This window comes from Macaca thibetana, chromosome 1 (assembly GCF_024542745.1).
Source record: "Macaca thibetana thibetana isolate TM-01 chromosome 1, ASM2454274v1, whole genome shotgun sequence".
Lineage (NCBI taxonomy): Eukaryota > Metazoa > Chordata > Mammalia > Primates > Cercopithecidae > Macaca > Macaca thibetana.
Window position 1 is genome coordinate 213,409,436 of NC_065578.1, and position 20,192 is coordinate 213,429,627.

A 20,192-nucleotide genomic window follows, 5' to 3' on the forward strand; every position below is an offset into this window, starting at 1 on the left:
AAACCCTGTCTCTACAAAAAATACAAAAATTAGCCAGGTGTGCTGGCTTGTGCCTGTAGTCCCACCTACTTGGGAGGCTGAGGCACAAGAATTGCTTGAACCCAGGAGGTGGAGGTTGCAGTGAGCTGAGATTACACCACTGCACTCCAGCCTGGCCAACAGAGTGAGACTCTGTCTCAAAAAAAAAAAAGAAAAACAAAAAGAGAGAGAGATCTTGCTGTGTTGTCCAGGTTGATCTCAACCTCCTGGGCTGAAACAGTTCTCTCACCTCAGCCTCCCAAAGTGCTGAGATTACAGGCATGAACCACTCACTGCACCTGGATCTCCTTTCTTTTGATAAAATGGCATAAAATTCCCAGAGCCTAATTGCTTTTTCAAGTTTCATTTCTTTTTGTGAACTTTCATGCAGTACTTGTAAACATTAATAAAAATGATGTTATTTTTCTCCTGTTGAGCTGTTATTTTTGGTTAATTTCTTTGCAGATCCCCAGACTCTGGACCTAAGAAAGCAGAGGAAACGTTTTTCCTCCCTAATAATAGTAATGGGAGCCTGGATCATGGAGGGATTGGTCAGGTCCCACCGCCACGTGGCTGCCCTGAGAATCAGATACACAGAGCCCTGGCTCCCATACCACTGTGAAAGCACTTTTGCAACACAAAATGATCATGAAGTAAAGCATACATCGAACACAATTTACCTTTGGTTTTTTGTTTGTTTATTTGTTTGACTCAGAGTCTTGCTCTGTCACCCAGGCTAGAGTGTAATGGCTGGATTTCAGCTCACTGCAAACTCCGCTTCCTGGGTTCAAGCGATTCTCCTGCCTCAGCTTCTCAAGTAGCTGGGATTATAGGCACCCACCACCATGCCCAGTTAACTTTTTTTTTTTTAAACAACAAACACAATTTAAAAACAATCTTGGCCAGGTGCGGTGGCTCACGCCTGTAATTCCAACACTTCGGGAGGCCGAGGCAGGCGGATCACCTGAGGTCAGGAGTTCAAGACCAGCCTGACCAATGTGGAAAAACCCCATCTCTACTACAAATACAAAATTAGCACACACCTGTAATCCCAGCTACTTGGAAAGCTGAGACAGGAGAATCGCTTGAACCTAGGAGGCGGAGGTTGCAGTGAGCCGAGATCACACCATTGCATTCCAGCCTGGGCGCAATTGCGAAACTCCACTTAGATTCTGTTTTCACAATCTTGGTTTTCCTTGTCTCTGGTGAAGAAAGTTTTTGCAAAGGTCATGGAGAGATTGTTCCTGGCCCCACACATATCCCAGGCGCTCCCCTTACAGAGCCTGCTCCTGACCCTCCAGTGCATTGAGCTGAGGCTGCCTTGAACCCGGAGCCAGGACCCAATCCCAGGCCAGAGTTAGGTGGTTGATTCACTGGCATTCCTAGAGGACTCAAGCAGCTCCAGCACTGACTTCTTATTCTCTTTCTGGACCTGCTGCTTGCCTGGATGGGAATACTTCTTTTTGTCTGGCTTCCCTCTTGCTCCAAGGCCCCTCTGATGGAGGCCCAGCCTTGACTTTCTATACCACAGCCACAGCTGATGAAGAATCATTCCTTATGCAACGTGACTGTCATTGCGGCTGGAACCTTAAGCTGTTGAATGAAACAAGACAGCAGTCTTTGTAGAGGTCTAGGCCAGGCCGGACACGGTGGCTCATGCCTATAATCCTAGCACTTTGGGAGGCAAAGCCAGGTGGATTGTCTGAGCTCAGGAGTTTGAGACCATCCTGGGCAACAAGGCGAAACCTCATCTCTACTAAAATACAAAAAATAAACCGGGCATCATGGCAGGTGCCTGTAGTTCCCCCTACCTGGGAGGCTGAGGCATGAGAATTGTTTGAACCTGGGAGGCAGAGGTTGCAGTGAGCCAAGATCCCACCACTGCACTCCAGCCTGGGCAACGGAGTGAGACTGTCTCAAAAAAAAAAAGAAGAGTTCTAGGACAGGCCTGTAGCAACAGGTCACCTGGAACTGTGTTAAAAATGTTCAGGCCCTTGATGCTGTGAATGAAATGGTTATGGGGGCGGTGGCAGGAATGTCGTTCCAGCTCCACCCTACACCCTAAATCAGTGACCCCCAACCTTTTCAACACCAGGGACAGTTCTGTGGAAGACAAAATCTGGTCCGAGGGCAGAGGTGGTGGGATGGGGGATGGTTTGGGGATGAAATTGCTCCCCCTGAGATCATCAGGCATCAGAATCTCACGAGGAGCGCGTAGCCTAGATCCTTCGCATTGCAGTTCAAGATAGGATTCGCGCTCCTGTGAGAATGTAATGCCGCCCCTGGTCTGACCGGAGCTCTGGCCACAATGCTCACTCGCCTGCCACTCACCTCCCGCGGTCCGGCCTGGTTCCTAACAGGACACTCACGGTTACAGGTCTGTGGCCTGGGGGTTGGGGACTTGTGTCTTAGACATTCTGACTCAGAAAGTCACCCTTAGGGTGAGGCCTGGCAATCTTGATTAAAATAAGTCCTCTAGGCCAGGCGCGGTGGCTCAAGCCTGTAATCCCAGCACTTTGGGAGGCCGAGACGGGTGGATCACGAGGTCAGAAGATTGAGACCATCCTGGCTAACACGGTGAAACCCCGTCTCTACTAAAAAATACAAAAAACTAGCTGGGCAAGGTGGCGGGCACCTGTAGTCCCAGCTACTGGGGAGGCTGAGGCAGGAGAATGGCGTAAACCCAGGAGGCAGAGCTTGCAGTGAGCTGAGATCGCCTCACTGCACTCCAGCCTGGGCAACAGAGCGAGACTCCATCTCAAAAAAAAAAAAAAAAAAAAAAAAAAAAAAGTCCTCCAGTTCTATGAGTTTAGGCTTCAAATAAATAAATGAAATAAGCCCTCCAAGCGGGTGCTGATGAGTGCTGATGTTTCAGAGTCATCATTGATCCAGTTGAGGTCAGCAAACTGTGGCCCACAGGCCCAAATCCACCCGTTACATATTTCTGTACAGCTCTCTAAGAATGCTTTTTGCATTTTCAAATGATTGGTAAAAAACAAAGGAAAAATAACATTTCAGGACACGTGAGAAAGTTTAAATTCCAATTTCGGTATTCATAAAGATAATTTGATCCCACAGCCATTTATTTACTTATTGTCTCTGGCTGCTTTTGAACTACAATGGCAGAGTTGGTGAATGGTGGCAGACAACTTTGAGTCTAAAGTATTTACGATTTTGCCCTTTCCAGAAAAAGTTTCTGGACCTCTGCTCTGGGCAAAACTGTTTTGAATTCTCAGTATTTGCGGAGGTGCAGCAGCTGTCAGCTGCACCCCAAATACAGGCCAATTCCACGGAGGGAAATCAGTCATCCCAGGCTCTGCCACGTATAATCCATTTCTGTGCCACCAAGTGAAATTAGTTTGCATCTCTAAAAGATGCTAAAAATGGCACTGAGGTTTAGAAAAATTTCCAAAGGCCCATCCAGTCTCATATCCAAATAAATAAATCTGGTTTTCACAACGCAAACTTTTGTTTTTATTGCTGAAAATGTTGCCAGATATGCCCAGCTGGTGTTTACCTATTTCTCTACAGAGCAAATATGGGGCAGGGAGCTTAATTTTCTTAGGCTCATTGGGAATGTCCTTGGAAGAGGGCTAGTTAGAACAGGAATTCTCAGGGTTTCATCTGAGGAATTTTTTTTTTTTAATTGAGACAAGGTCTCCATATGTTGTCCAGGCTGGTCTCAAGCTCCTGAACTCAAGCAATCCTCCCATCTCAGCCTCCTAAAGTGCTGGGATTACAGACGTGCGCCACCATGCCCAGCCTCTGAAGAACGTTAAGTACAAAAAAAGAAAAGCCACATGAAGAAGCAGCAGTCACTAAAACATGCTACAGACACAACATACCAGGTGAACTTGAGGAGAGTCCTTAAACACAGATAAAATCTGCCTGTCGCTTTGGCATAAGTAGAGTCCTAAGAAATGAGTCCAGACAGGTAGTTCATTGAGGACCTCACATAGCGTACCATGGATGCTAGTAATTATCCAGTGAACAACTGGGAATCATAAAAGAGCTTTGGCCGAGTGCAGTAGCTCACACCTGGAATCCCGGCACTTTGGGAAGCTGAGGTAGGAGGATCGTTTGAGCCCAAGAGTTCAAGACCTGACTGGGCAACACCATAAAACCCCATCTCTTAAAAGAGAGAAAAAAAAGAAGAAGTGTTTCAAGAATAGGGGAGTAGTATTTATTTACTTTTATTATTTATTTATTTATTTATTTATTTATTTATTTTGCAGAGACAAGTGAGCATTTACTTTCATGGCTTTCTTCCTATGTGTATTTCAAGTTTTTTTCAAAACAAGGCCCAGGACTTTCCAGATTCAGTTATGTCCTTGGGCTTGGTCAGCTGCTGCAGGAGTCTTAGGGAGCCTTGTGTACATGCTAGAGTGACTCATTTACCGACATTAAACCCCAGGATAGATGCAACAAAGCGGGACCCTTCCTCCACGGAATGTGCTGATTTCAGACGACGCAGCACCCAATGTAGAAAACGCTGGAATTTTTCCTTGGAACTGGACTGTGATGAGAGGTGCTTGCCATAAACGTAAGCTACTGTCTTTTCTTTTCTTTGAGATGCACTTTCGCTTGTTGCCCAGGCTGGAGTGTAATGGCGTGATCTCAGCTCACTGCAACCTCCGCCTGGCAATTCTCCTGCCTCAGCCTCCCGAGTAGCTGGGATAACAGGCACGCGCCACCATGCCTGGCTAATTTTTGTATTTTTAGTAGAGACGGCATTTCTCCCTGTTGGTCAGGCTGGTCTTCAACTCCCAACCTCAGGTGATCCGCCCGCCTCAGCCTCCCAAAGTGTTGGGATTACAGGCATGAGCCATCACGCCCAGCCAGCTACTGTCTTTTCTTTGACCCTTCCTTTCCAGTTTTTGAAGATAAAGCAGGAAATAATCTTCTCTGAAGATACTTGATAAAAATTCCCCAAACAACAAAACACATGCTTCCACTTCATTGATAAAAATTTACCGCAGTTTGACACCTGGGTCTAGTTCAGCTGGTGGATGAGCTGATTGATGCGTTCACTCTGATAGCCACGTGTGCCGATCTCCTTGAGGAAGTCCACTCTATTTTTGGTAGCATGACGGGCCACTGAGAGGTGGAAAGGGCGCAAGAACCATGAGATCTCCTGGAAATGCTTCCCTGGGAAGGCAATTTCATGAATGAGGTCTTCCAAGCAAATGACACCAAACTTCCCCAGGTTCTCCTCGATCACTGTGTTGTCTGTCAGAGGGATGGTCTTATTCTTGACCTTGGCTTGATCACGTTTCAAAACCAATTCTCGGACAGACTTCAGATTTGGAAATCCCCAGGTCACATAACGTTCCACTATACGCATCATTTTTAGGTTCTGGGGGGTGACTTTTACAAAGACTCCACTAAATATTTTCTTTAGGCGAAGTCTTGCAGTGGTTCTCTGCACCAGTAAACTCACGCCATCAATCCTTTCGATGTGTACAACAAAGACCCAGGAATGTTTCTCTGGCAATTCCAAGGCATGAGGTTTCACTTCTAGTGATCTGAGACGCACCTTGTCGCGTTTCTGCCAGCAGGAATCATGTGGGAATGATTCCAGTCGCTTAAACCTGGCCCTTTTCCTTTCCTCTGCTCCTTCTTTGCTAAAAGTGCCTGCTTTGCCGGGGTGGCTTTGAGGGCTTGATAGACCTTCCTCTTTTTTAGCAGATTTTCTGGAACCAAAGGGATTTTTCTTCGCTCTTGCTCTGCCATCTTTCTAGTGGTGCAGCTACTGTCATGTGCAACCCCACCCTCTTATTTATTTTTTGAGACGGAGTCTCGCTCTGTTGCCCACGCTGGAGTGCAGTGGTGCAATCTTGTCTCACTGCAACCTCTGCCTCTCAGGTTCAGGGGATTTTTGTGCCTCAGTCTCCTGAGTAGCTGGGATTACAGGCATGCGCCACCATGCCTGGCTAATTTTTATATTTTTAGTAGAGATGGGATTTCACCATGTTGGCCAAGTTGGCCTTGAACTCCTGACCTCAGGTGATCCACCTGCCTCAGCCTCCCAAAGTGCTCGGATTACAGGCATGAGCCACCATGCCAGGCCAAAGAGGCATGCTTCTGGTTTCCACTTAAACTCAACCTGCTTTGTTGTCCATGTCGGGGATCACACAGTAAGGGGTAAAATTGTGTATTCTTCCATCCTTTGCCCTTGAGAACTAAAAACTTTATGTTAAAAGTAAACCAGGCTGGGCGCGGTGGCTCACGCCTATAATCCCAGCACTTTGGGAGGCCAAGGTGGGTGGATCACGAGGTCAGGAGATCGAGACCATCCTGGCTAACACGATGAAACCCCGTCGCTACTAAAAATACAAAAAATTAGCCGGGCGTGGTGGTGGGGGCCTGTAGTCCCAGCTACTCGGGAGGCTGAGGCAGTAGAATGGCGTGAAACCGGGAGGCGGAGCTTGCAGTGAGCTGAGATCCGGCCACTGCACTCCAGCCTGGGTGACAGCGAGACTCCGTCTCAAAAAAAAAAAAAAAAAAAAGTAAACCAGAGGCCACGCGCGGTGCCTCACACCTGTAATCCCTACACTTTGGGAGGCTGAGGCGGGTGGATCACCTAAGGTCAGGAGTTGGAGTTCAGCCTGGCCAACATGATGAAACTCCATTTCTACTAAAAATACAAAAAATTAGCTGGGTGTGGTGGCGGGCACCTGTAATCCCAGGTACTCAGGAGGCTGAGGCAAGAGAATCACTTGAACCCAGGAGGCGGAGGTTGCAGTGAGCTAACATCATGCCACTGCACTCCAACCTGGGCCACAAGAGCAAAATTCCATCTCAAAAAATAAAAATATGTAAAAAAAATGGAAAGGTAAACCATATAGAGGGCCAGGCAGGGTGGCTCATGCCTGTAATCCCAGCACTTTGGGCAGTGGAAGCAGGCGGATCACATGAGGCCAGGAGTTCAAAACCAGCCTGGCCAGCACGGTGAAACCCCATCTCTACTATAATAAAAATACAAAAATTAGCCAGGCATAGTGGTGTGCTTCTGTAATTCCAGCTACTCATGAGGCTGAGACAGGAGAATCACTTGAATCCGGGAGGTGGAGGTTGCAGTGAGCTGAGATCGCACCACTGCACTCCAGCCTGGGCAACAGAGCAAGACCCTGTCTCAAAAGAAAAAAATTTAAAACAAAAAGAAAATCTCTTTACATTTGTGCAAAAGCTCTATACTCTGAGATTTGACTTCTCTTAAAGAAGGGATTTGGAGTTTACCAAATACCCAATAATAATGTAATTAGTCCTGAAAAAAAAAAAAAAAGTTGCGGGTAGGGGTGGTGCAGGCTGGGCGCAGTGGCTCACACCTGTAATCCCAGCACTTTGGGAAGCCAAGACAGGTGGATCACGAGGTCAGGGGTTCAAGACCATCCTGGCCAAGATGGTGAAACCCCATCTCTACTAAAAATACAAAAAATTAGCTAGGCGTGGTGACAGGTGCCTGTAATCCCAGCTACTCGGAAGGCTGAGGCAGAGAATGGCTTGAACCCAGGAGGTGGAGGTTGCACTGAGCTGAGATCATGCCACTGCACTCCAGCCTGAATGACAGAGCGAGACTCAGTCTCAAAAAAAAAAGAAAAAAAAAAAAAAAAAAGGAAGGGCAGCTCTGCCCTCTTCTACTTCGCTACACCCACAGCCCTCCACTCTGGGAGCCACACCCTTGCCCCACCCCACATTTGCATGGGTAATTTATTTAGGTTCCAACCTGAAAGCCACATTTTCTGAAAGATCTTCAGAACTGGCTCAGAAAATCTGAGCATGTTATCACCAGCAACATTGTTCTTAGTCGTTACTTTGCTCTTTTATTTGTTCTAATTTCATGATCTACATTATCTGTTTTATGTTTGTTGTCTGAAGGATGTGGGGAAAAGAAAGAGAGATCAGCCTGTTACTGTGTCTATATAGAAAGAAGTAGACATAAGAGACTCCATTTTGTTCTGTATTTGAGATGCTGTTAATCTGTGACCCTACCCCCAACTTTGTCCTTGCAAGAGACATGTGCTGCGGTGACTCAAGGTTTAATGGATTTTGGGCTGTGCAAAATGTGTCTTTGTTAAACAAGTGCCTGAAGGCAGCTTGCTGGTTAAAAGTCATCACCATTCTCTTAATTTCAACTACCCAGGGACACGTACACGGCCAAAGGTCGCAGGGACCTCTGCCTAGGAAAGCTAGGTATTGTCCAAGGTTTCTCCCCATGAGATAGGCTGAAACAATGCTGCTAAAAGGTTTATGGAGATGTTTGCATATGCATCTCAAGGCACAGCATTTTCCTTTAAACTTATTCATGTCACAGAGGTTTTTGTTCATATGTCTTACTACTGATTTCCTCCCTACAATGATCCTATTGTCCTGCCACTCCCTTATCTTTAAGATGGTAAAGATAATTATCAATAAATACTAAGGGAACTCAGAGACCGGTGCCGGTGTGGGTCCTCTGTAAGCTGAGCGCTGGTCCCCTGGGCCCACTTTTTCTTTCTCTATACTTTGTCTCTGTGTCTCATTTCTTTTCTCAAGTCTCTTGTTCCACCTAATGAGAAACACCCACAGGTGTGGAGGGGCAGGCCACCCCTTCAAAGGAGCTTTGATCCCAAGTCTTGGTCTATGAGTTATGACATCTGCATTGTTTCTCGGTTTCTTCACCTGTGTTTTTCTATTTTAGCAAGCTCCTTGTTATCTGCATATAAACAAGAATCTGTTTGGAAAAATAGATGTGAAGAAGTCAAGAAAAATATGTTTACTATCTTTTGTTTTTGTTTTGAGACATAGTCTCTCTCTGTCACACAGGCTACAGGGCAGTGGTGTGATCCCCGCTCACTGCATCCTCCATCTCCCAGGTTCAAGCAATTATCCTGCCTCAGTCTCCCAAGTCGCTGGGATTACAGGCACGAGCCACTGTGCCTGACTAATTTTTGTATTTTTAGTAGAGATGGGGTTTCACCATGTTGGCCAGGCTGATCTTGAACTCCTGGCCTCAAGTGATCTGCCCACCTCAGTCTCCCTAAGTGCTGAGATTACAGGCGTGAGCCACCGTGCCCAGCCTGTTTACTGTGCTATAATAATTATTTGCTGTTTATCTAAAATTTAAATAAGGACCCAAAAGTTAGGTGTATATTTTCATTTGTTTTTTGTTTGTTTTTGTTTTGTTTTGTTTTGAAACAGTCTCGCTCTGTTGCCCAGGCTGGAGTGCAGTAGCCGGATCTCAGCTCACTGCAAGCTGCGCCTCCCGGGTTTATGCCATTCTCCTGCCTCAGCCTCCCGAGTAGATGGGACTACAGGCGCCTGCCACCTCGCCTGGCTAGTTTTTTTGTATTTTTTAGTAGAGACAGGGTTTCACCGTGTTAGCCAGGATGGTCTCGATCTCCTGACCTCGTGATCCGCCCATCTTGGCCTCCCAAAGTGCTGGGATTACAGGCTTGAGGCACCACGCCTGGCCTGGTTTTGTTTTGTTTTTTTTTTGAGACAGTCTCACTCTGTTGCCCAGGCTAGAGGGCAATGGTGCAATCACCACTCACTGCAACCTCTGCCTCCCAGGTTCAAGTGATTCTTGTGCCTCAGCCTCCCGAGTAGCTGGGATTACAGGTGCCTACCACCAGCCCAGCTAATTTTTGTATTTTTAGTAGAGATGGGGTTTCACCATGTTGACCAGGCTGGTCTTGAACTCCTGACCTCAAGTGATCCACCTGCTTTAGCCTCCCAAAGTGCTGAGATGACAGGCATGAGCCACCTCACCTGGCAATTTCATTTGTTTAAAAATTTGTATAAGGAAGAGTTAGACTCCTAAGGGATGGGGCCATCCACAGCCTACTCTTGGGCACACACAGAGTTGCCAGATTTAAAAAGTAAAAATACAGGACACCCTAGTTCAATTCAAATTTCAGATAAACAACAAATAATCTTTTTTGGTGTCTGGCCTACATGGTATTTGGCACGTAGGATGATACAAGTCTGAATCTCATCTGCAGGATTACTGATTTTGTGCCTTTAGGAAAATTACTTGGCTTTTTTAAATCTCAGGTTTTTTGTCTTTAAAATTTTGAATAATAATAATATTAATAAATATTTTTGAGACCAGGCATGGAGGCTCACGCCTACAATCTCAACACTTTGGAAGGCTGAGGCAGAAAGATCTCTTGAGTCTTGGAGTTCAAGACCAGCCTGGGGCAACAAAGTGAGGCTCCCATCTCTGGTTTTTTTTTTAGACTGAGTCTCGCTCTGTCACCCAGGCTGGAGTGCAATGGCACGATATCGGCTCATTGCAACCTCTGCCTCCCGGGTTCAAGCGATTCTCCTGCCTCAGCCTCCTAAGTAGCTGGGACTATAGGCATCTGCCACCACGCCTGGCTAATTTTTGTATTTTTAGTAGAGACGGGGTTTCACCATGTTGGCCAGGCTGTTCCCAAACCCATGACCTCAAGTGATGCACCTGCTTCGGCCTCCCAAAGTGCCGGTATTACAGGTGTGGGCCACCACACCCGACCCCTGTCTCTAAAAATACATACATACAAACAAACGTACATAAACTCTTTCAAGGACTTAGTGAACATTGACTAAGAGTTCGAGGGCCATTGTAGATCCTAAATAAACACTGAGTAAAATGGAAGGAGCACGTAACCAAGCCAAGTCAGTGCCTTGAACCTTGAAAAACTAGTGGAAGGAGCTCATCCCTAGAGGGAGCACACTCTAGGCAAGAGAGGAAGCATCTTGAGCAATGACGTCAAAATGTGAGGGAAACAGGCCATGGGCCAGACAGAATGAGCCACCGAGTAGGGCCAGCTCGTGAAATGTCAGGATGTGGCATGCAAAGCCATTGCAACATCTTTGAGGGCCAAAGCAAGGGGCGGTTCCCAGAAAATATGGCACTTAGAAGGGACCATGTCGTTTAAATCCACAAGATACTGTCCATTTTGTTTTACATCTGGGGCTGGTCATTTTTAGTATTTGAAACCTTCTGTCTCCTATTGAGAGCATCCCTCTCCTTTTAAAACTTTTTTTAAATAATTTTTTTTTTTCTTTAGAGATGGGGTCTCACTATGTTGCCCAGGCTGGTCTTGAACTCCTAGCCTCAAGCAATCCTCCTGCCTCTGCCTCCCAAAGTGCTGGGATTACAGCCATGAGTCACCATGCCCAGCCTGCATCCTTCTCTTAATATCAAGTCACTTTTTCATTGAGATGGAGTTTCGCTCTTGTCACCTAGGCTGGAGAGCAATGGCTCTCTGTTCTTGGCTCACTGCAACCTCCACCCTCCAGGGGTCAAGCAATTCTCCTGCCTCAGGCTCCCAAGTAGCTGGGATTACAGGTATGCATCACCATGCCTAGCTAATTTTTGTATTTTTGGTAGAGATGAGTTTCACCATGTTGGCTAGGCTGGTCTCGAACTTCTGACCTCAAGTAATTGGCCCTCCTTGGCCTCTCAAAGTGCTGGGATTACAGGTGTGAGCCACTGGGCCCAGCCTGAACTAGCTTCTTTTGTCTGTGAAAGAAAACAATAGACACTTAGAAATCTCCCATACAGGCAAGGTGTGGTGGGCTCATGCCTGTAATCTCAGCACTTTGGGAGGCAGAGCAGGAGGATTTCTTGAGGCCAGGAGTTCAAGACAAACCTGGGCAATATAGCAAGACCTCAACTCTATACTTTTTTTTTTTTTTTTTTAATTCGCTGGGCATAGTTGCACACACTTGTAGTCCTAGCTATTCAGGAGGCTGAGGTGGGAGAATCACCTGAGTCCAGGAAGCTGAGGCTGCAGTAAGCTATGATTGTGCCACTGCATTCCAGCCTGGATAACAAAGTGAGACCCTGTCTCTAAAAATAATAATAATAGGGGCCAGGCGCGGTGGCTCAAGCCTGTAATCCCAGCACTTTGGGAGGCCGAGACGGGTGGATCACGAGGTCAGGAGATCGAGACCATCCTGGCTAACACGGTGAAACCCCGTCTCTACTAAAAAATACAAAAAACTAGCTGGGCGAGGTGGTGGGCGCCTGTAGTCCCATCTACTCGGGAGGCTGAGGCAGGAGAATGGCGTGAACCCGGAAGGCAGAGCTTGCAGTGAGCCGAGATTGCACCACTGCACTCCAGCCTGGGTGACAGAGCGAGACTCTGCCTCAAAAAAGAAATAAAAAATAAAATAATAATAATAATAATAATAATAATAAAAAACAAAAAATTTAAAAACTTGGCCAAGTGCAGTGGCTCATGCCTGTAATCCTAGCACTTTGGGAGCCCGAGGTGGGCGGATTGCCTGAGCTCAGGAGTTTGAGACTAGCCTGGCCAACATGGCGAAACCCTGTCTCTACTAAAAATACAAAAAATTAGCTGAGTGTGGTGGTGCATGCGTGTAATCCCAGCTACTCAGGAGGCTGAGGCATGAGAATCACTTGAATCCAGGAAGCAGAGGTTGCAGTGAGCCAAGATTGTGCCACTGCACTCCAAACTGGGCGACAGAGTGAGACTCTGGCTCTAAAAAAAATTTTTAATAAAAAAATAAAAAATAAAAACCCTCTCGCCAGGTGCAGTGGCTCATGCCTGTAATCCTGGCACTTTGGGAGGCCAAGGTGGGAGAATCACTTGAGTCCAGGAGTTCAAGACCAGCCTGGGCACATGGCAAAACCTTGTCTCTACAAAAAAAAAAAGTTAGCTGGGCGTTGTGGTATGCACCTGTAGTCCCAGCACGGAGCTGTGATCCCACCACTGCACTGCAGCCTGGGTGACGGTGTGAGACCCTGTCTCAAAAAAGAAAAAAAAAAAGATGAAATACAATATAGCCAACATAACTGACACATCAACTTATAAAAAAACACCTACAGCTGGGTGCGGTGGCTCACGCCTGTAATCCCAGCACTTTAGGAGGCCAAGGCAGGTGGATCATGAGGTCTGGAGATTGAGACCATCCTGGCTAACACAGTGAAACCCCATGTCTACTAAAAAATACAAAAAATTAGTTAGGCATGGTAGTGGGCACCTGTAGTCCCAGCTACTTAGCAGGCTGAGGCAGGAGAATGGCGTGAACCCAGGAGGCAGACCTTGCAGTGAACCATGATCACGCCACTGCACTCCAGCCTGGGCAACAGAGTGAGACTGCATGTCAAACAAACAAACAAACTAACAAAAAAACAAAAACACCTACATAAAAGACCCTCCCGTATGTAGTTTAGCAGCAAAGGAAAGGTGAGGGGATATTGAAGATACTTGTGAGACTAAGAAGGCCTTTTGAGTTGTGAAGAACTCTGCCTGTATTAACTCCTCCAGGCAAGGGCTTGGCAGTACAGAAGTCGGCAAGCCCAGTAGATTTGGCAATGCTTTTCTTCTGATCTCATGCGGGACCAAAACAACAACACAAAGACTCTTTTTTTCTTCCTTTCTTTCCTTCTTTTCTTTTCTTTTCTTTTTTTTCTCCTTTCCTTTCCTTTCCTTTCTCTCTCTCTCTCTCTCCTTATCTCTCTTTTTTTTTTCTTTTTCTTTTTTTTTTTTTTTTGACAGAGTCTAGCTCTGTCGCCCAGGCTGGAGTGCAGTGGCGCAATCTCAGCTCACTGCAACCTCCACCTTCCAGGTTAAAGTGATTCTACTGCCTCAGCTTCCAAGTAGCTGAGATTACAGGCACATGCCACCATGCCCGGTTATTTTTTGTATTTTTAGTGGAGATGGGGTTTTGCCATGTTGGCCAGGCTAGTCTCGAACTCCTGACCTCAGGTGATCCACCTGCCTCGGCCTCCCAAAGTGCTGGGATTACAGGTATGAGCCACTGTGTCCAGCCCTAAAAGACTCTTTCTATTGTGATTTATTCCCCAGGATATCTTGATAGAACTATTACTGTAAACCTAGAACAGAGGTCAGCAGTCTTTTTCTGTAAAAGGTCAGATAGTAAATATCTTAGGCTTTGCAGATTTTATGGTCTCTGTGGCAGCTACTCAACGCTGTCACTGTAGCACAAAAGCAGCCAGAGACAATAGTTACCCAGTGGGTCTGGCTACATTCCAGTAATACTTTATTTATAAAAATAGACCCCAAGGCAAATGGCCCGTAGGCAGTAGTTTGCTGACCTCCAGTCTAGGCACTGAAGTGAATCTGGGGCCGGCTGTAGATCCCATGTTAGCAGTGAGATAAGCAGCTCGCCCCCATTTATTTTAGGGGGTGGGGAGAGAGTGACTAATACATTGCAACAAGCCAACTGCCCGCAAAAAAAATACTGGCTTCCCAGCTTGACCCAATGACTAAAAACAGCCACTCACACCACCGAAATTCAATATAAGTAGTTCTGTTTTTTCCCTCTGAAGTTGACACTGCAGGTGCTCTAATTTATCACAAAGTATTAATTAACTACGTAAGATGTACTTAGCATTTCTGGGAGCCATGAGGAATGAAAAAACATGTCACAGCCCATGTTCTTAAGCAGTTTCCTTGGTGTTACTATGGTGCTAAGACACAGACACACAATCACAGCACTTTCAAACACCCACGGAGAGATTATTCAGTAAATGTGCGTGAGAAATTGGTTAGGCATTTGGAAAAAGATGAAACCTGGTTGGGAGGCTGAGGCGGGTGGATCATATCAGGAGTTCAAGACCAGCCTGGCCAACATGGCAAAACCCCGTCTCTACTAAAAATACAAAAATTAGCCAGGTGTGGTGGCGCATGCCTGTAATCCCAGCTACTCAGGAGACTGAGGCAGGAGAATTGCTTAAGCCCAGGAGGCAAAAGGCTACAGTGAGCCGAAACGTGCCACTGCACTCCAGCCTGGGCGACAGAGTGAGACTCCGTCTCCAAAAAAAGTAAAATAAAATAAAAACAACTATGTGAGAAAATTTGTATAAACAAGATCAAAATAAATGGAGCAATTCTTTTTAATATATATGACGCATAATGAGTTAATCAACTACAACAATCAATAGAAAATTATGAAAAGCCTAAAGAAAAGTGATACTTCACAGAAGTACAAATCACTGATTAATTTTAAGTACCTGAGTAGATGCTTTAAAAAAAAAAAAAAATCCAGACTAAAAACAATTGAAAAAATCCATCCCTTATGGACAGATGAGCATGTGTCGGGGTTTTGGGTCACGTGCTCTCTGGCCACTCCTTCCGAGCCTGCTCCCCCCTGGAACCCAGCCACCTGCAGGGAGTCACTCCAGTCTTCAATCCCAGCCAGCACCAGCCTTGAGTCGTCCCAGCCCAGGGGCTGGACTTGCGAATGAAGAAGCCTCTGGATGATGTCAGCTCCCAGCCATTTTTGTTTGTTTGTTTGTTTGTTTGTTTTTGAGATAGAGTCTTGCTCTGTCACCCAGGCTGGAGTGCAGTGGCCGGACCTCAGCTCACTGCAAGCTCCGCCTCCCAGGTTCCCGCCATTCTCCTGCCTCAGCCTCCCGAGTAGCTGGGACTACAGGCGCCCGCCACCTCGCCCGGCTAGTTTTTTGTATTTTTTAGTAGAGACGGGGTTTCACCGTGTTAGCCAGGATGGTCTCGATCTCCTGACCTCGTGATCCGCCCGTCTCGGCCTCCCAAAGTGCTGGGATGACAGGCGTGAGCCACCACGCCCGGCCGCCATTTTTTTTTTTAAACATCTCACTCTGTCGCCCAGGCTGGCATTCAATGGCGCGATCTTGGCTCACCGCAACCTCCACCTCCCGGGTTCAGGCAATTCTCCTGCCTCAGCCTCCCGAGTAGCTGAGAATACAGGCACATGCCACCATGCCAGGCTAATATTTTGTATTTTTAGTAGAGACGGGGTTTCACCGTGTTGGCCAGGATGGTCTCGATCTCCTGACCTCATGATCCACCCGCCTCGGCCTCCCAAAGTGTTGGGATTACAGGCATGAGCTACTGTGCCCAGCAGCTCCCAGTCATTTAAGTTACTCCCCAACCTTCAGGTCTTTCCAGCTGAGTCCCCAGGCACCGTGGAGCATAGAGAAGCTGCGCCCTGTAGGCTTTCTGAAGTCCCCTTATCCATCGACACCATGAGCATAAAACATGGGTGGTTGTTTTATGCAGAGTTTTTACTGGTTACTAAACAATGCCCACCCTCAACAAGGCAGCTGAAGTCATCCTTCACCTCTCTGATGAATGTAGGAGGGGGAGCCACATCAGGAAGGATCTTGGAGGGCAAAGAGAACTTGAGAGCTCACCCAGATGCATATCCAGGGGAGGACCTTGCATCTGCAGCATGGTGACAACCTACACTGCTGTGATCCAAGAAAGACCAAGGAAGTGGAGAAGGCTGGGAGCAGGAGAAACAGCACTGGGCATAGGCAGTTAGGTGAGTGTCCAAGGCCAAAGATGGCTTCTCCAGTTCAAAGTCCACTTTAGAATGGCTCACACCTGTAATCCCAGCACTTTGGGAGGCCGAGGCGGGTGGATCACTTGAGGCCAGGAGTTCGAGACCAGCCTGTCCAACACGGTGAAACCCCATCTCTGCTAAAAATGCAAAAATTAGCCAGGCATGGTGGTGGGTGTCTGTAGTCCTAGCTACTCAGGAGGCTGAGGCAGGAGAATCACTTGAACCTGGGAGGTGGAAGTTGCAGTGAGCTGAGATCAAGCTGCTGTACTCCCGCCTGGGAAACAGAACAAGGCTCCACCTCAAAAAAAAAAAAAAAAAAAAAAAAAAAAAAATTTCACTCCAGAAAGTAGATTTATTTGGGAAGAATATTCATTGATCCAGGCTAAACAATAAGAGTATGTCCGGAGAAGGAACCGAGGAGTCAGGGTTTTACTTGGCATATGGCACAGATGACTTGAAGGACATATTAGAGGAACTGACTAGAGCAGACAAGCCAGGGAGGGTAAGGACAGCCACAGGCAGGAGAGATGGTGAGCAGCCACCTGGGAGTGGGGGAAGTAGCCTGGAGGAGGATACAGCAGGCCCCAGAGGGAGTGAGCCCAGGAGATCCGCCAGGCCCAGCACTGTTGAGGGACTTTAGGGAGCTCACACCTTCTCTGAGTCCCAGTTTCTAGAACAAATACTCTCTCTTAGCTGGGCACGGTGGCTCACGCCTGTAATCCCAGCACTTTGGGAGGCTGAGGCGGGTAAATCCTTTGAAGCCAGGAGTTCAAGACCAGCCTGGCCAATATGGTGAAACCCCATCTCTACTAAAAATGCAAAAATCAGCCGGGTGTGGTGGTGCACACCTGTAATCCCAGCTACTCGGGAGGTTGAGGCATAAGAATCGCTTGAACCTGGGAGGGTAGAGGTTGCAGTGAACCAACATTACGCCACTGCACTCCAGCCTGGGTGATGGAGCAAGACTCTGCCTCAAAAAACAAAAACAAAAACAGAAACAAAAACAAAAAAACAACTCTCTCTCTCCCATTAGGATGCTTCCTCTTTCTCATGATGCATCTTTTAATAAAAGTCCGAACACCTTAACAAAATTTACAGGGCCCTGAAGACCTGCCTAGTCCTTTCTCCCTGTCACTGGCTGCAGACACCCTGGAATCCTGTTTGTAAAACGCTTAAACAGTAGGACCCTTTTCTCAATCACGCCTTCCTCTGCCTGGTGTGTTCCATCTCCACCATTGGCTCCGTCCCGTCATTCTGGCCCAAGTGAAAATTATTCCCCCTCTGATCACCTGGAAAATGCATTCCATCTGCCAATCACTGAGTTTTTTTCTTCTTTTTTATTGTACTTATAAATATCTGAATGCTTTCTTCCTTCCCTTGCTAGCATTAAACTGGGCTCCATGAGGGCCAGGACCTTGCCTACCTTGTTCAATGAGGTATTTTCAGGACCCAACATAGTGCTAGTAAATAGTCAGTAAATGCTCCTTAAATGTTTGCTGAATATCAATCAAAACTCCTTCCTAGATAAACTCTCATCCACACTTTAAAACCCTGTTCACAAACCCAGGAATTTGAGGCTGCAGTATCTCCTGTGACCACACTCTCCAAGCACTTGTTCTTGTTGTACTGTTGATGAATGAAACACCGTATTTTTGTTGTTGTTTTTGAGACAGGGTCTCATTTTCCCACCCAGGCTGGAGTGCAATGGTGAGATCTCAGCTCACTGCAACCTCTGTCTCTCAGGCTCAAGCAATCCTCCTGCTTCAGCCATGTAGCTGGAACTACAGGTGTGCACACCACCACCCAGGTAATGTTTGTATTTTTTGTAGAAACGGGGTTTTGCCATGTTGCCCAGGCTGGTCTCAAACTCCTGAGCTCAAGCAATCCACCTGCCTCGGCCTCCCAAAATGCTGGGATTACAGGTGTGAGCCACAACGCCCGGCCCTGAAACACCCTATTGTTAATGCATTCATGGAGCTCCACTGTACCTCCTGTTCCCTCTGTAGGTTGTGTTAGTGTCACTCAACACTGTAGCTCAAGGATCCCGTATTTGTCAAGTAAAGTAACTTCCACTTAGATAGGGAGCCCAACAGAGAGCTAGCAGCCTGGCTTATAAAAGTGGCTGCCCAACCTCAAGTCCTGATGAGACAATGTTGTGTGAAAATGGAAAATATTCTTGGCCTTTCTGGGCCTGTTTCCTTATCTGTAAAATGCCCAGGGTCGCTAGTTTGTTGGGTATGCACTGTGAAAATGTATCCACTTGTGACCTGCTGCACCTTAAGTTCTTGTTTCCAAAAGTGACAGGAAGAAGCTCAGCCCCAGGAAAACACAAAAACCAGTTGGATCCAGAGAGGCCTGAGTTGGAGCTGAACTTTGGCGAACTCTCTTCATTACCACACTAAAAATCCCCTCTCTGGCCTGTGTGGTGACTAATGCCTGTGATCCTAGCACTTTAGGAGGCTTAGATGGGCGGATCACTTGAGCCTAGGAGTTTGAGACCAGCCTGGGTAACATAGCAAGACCCCGTATCAACCAAAAATTTGAAAAATTGACTGGGCGTGGTGGTGTACACCCCCATAGTCCCAGCCACTCTGGAGGCTGAGGCAGGAGAATTGCTTGAGCCGGGAGGTGGAGGTTGCAGGGAGCTGCGATTGCACTACTGCACTCCAGCCTGGGAGACAGAGTGAGACCTTATCTCAAAAACAAAACAAAAAGTTTCAGTCATCTCTGATGGTGTCATCAAGGTGTTCAACGACCTGAAGGTGTGTAAGTCTTTGACGCCAGAGAAAGTGAAGAAGCACAGGAAGGCGGTGCTCTTCTGCCTGAGTGAGGACAAGAAGAACATCATCCTGGGGGAAGGCAATGAGACCCTGGCGGGTGACGTGGGACAGACCATCCATGACCCCTACACCACCTTTGTCGAGATGCTGCCAGATAAGAACTGCCGCTATGCTCTCTATGCCACAATCTACGAGACAAAGAGAGCAAGGAGGAGGACCTGGTGTCTATCTTCTGGGCCCCTGAACCTGCATCCCTTATAAGCAAAATGATCTAAGCCAGCTCCAAAAATGCCATCAAGAAGAAGCTGACAGGGAGCAAGCATGAATTACAAGCAAACTGCTTCGAGGAGGTCAAGGACTGCTGCACCCTGGCAGAGAAGCTGGGGGGCATTGCCTTCATCCCCCTGGAGGGTAAGCCTTTGTCAGCTCTTTCTGGCTCCCTGCCTGGAGCATCTGGCAGCCCCACCCCTGCCCTCAGGGGTTGCAGGCTGCCTCCTTCCTGCCAGACCAGAGGGGCTGGGGGGACCCCAGTAGGGGGAGGGCAATCCCTTCACCCCAGTTGCCAAACAGATCCCCCACCCCTGGGTTTTCCTCCTCCCTCCATCCCTGAGGGTTCTGGCCTTCCCAAACTGCTTTGGATCTTCTGATTCCTCTTGGGTCGAAGCAGATCAAGTTACCCCAGGCACCCCAGTTGTGAGGGAGACTGTAGTTTTTTTTAACAACACCCCCACTCCCCACCTGTTTCTCCCCCTTCCCATGCTGTCAACTTTTTTTTTTTTTTTTTTTTGAGACAGATTCTCACTCTGTTGCCCAGGCTGGAGTGCAGTGGCACAATCACAGCTCACTGCAACCTCCACCTCCTGGATTCAAGCAATTTTCCTGCTTCAACCTCTCCAATAGCTGGGACTACAGGTGTGCACTGCCACACCCGGCTAATTTTTTGTATTTAGGTAGAGATGGGGTTTCACCATGTTGTCCAGGCTGGTCTCGAACTCCTGAGTTCAGGCAATCTGCCCACCTCAGCCTCCCAGAGTGCTGGGATTACAGGCGTGAACCACCACGCCCAGCCTCATGCTGCCAACTTCTGTGTTTTTTGTTTTTTTTTTG

At 47.3% G+C, this 20,192-nt stretch overlaps 2 pseudogenes; one reads left to right on the top strand and one right to left on the bottom strand.

Moving 5' to 3' along the window:
• Positions 1 to 4,807: 4,807 nt before the first annotated feature.
• On the bottom strand, positions 4,808 to 5,766 carry LOC126942991 (60S ribosomal protein L7-like 1; annotated as a pseudogene).
• A 10,936-nt stretch (positions 5,767 to 16,702) lies between these two features.
• On the top strand, positions 16,703 to 19,732 carry LOC126958882 (cofilin-1-like; annotated as a pseudogene).
• The last annotated feature ends 460 nt before the right edge of the window (positions 19,733 to 20,192 follow it).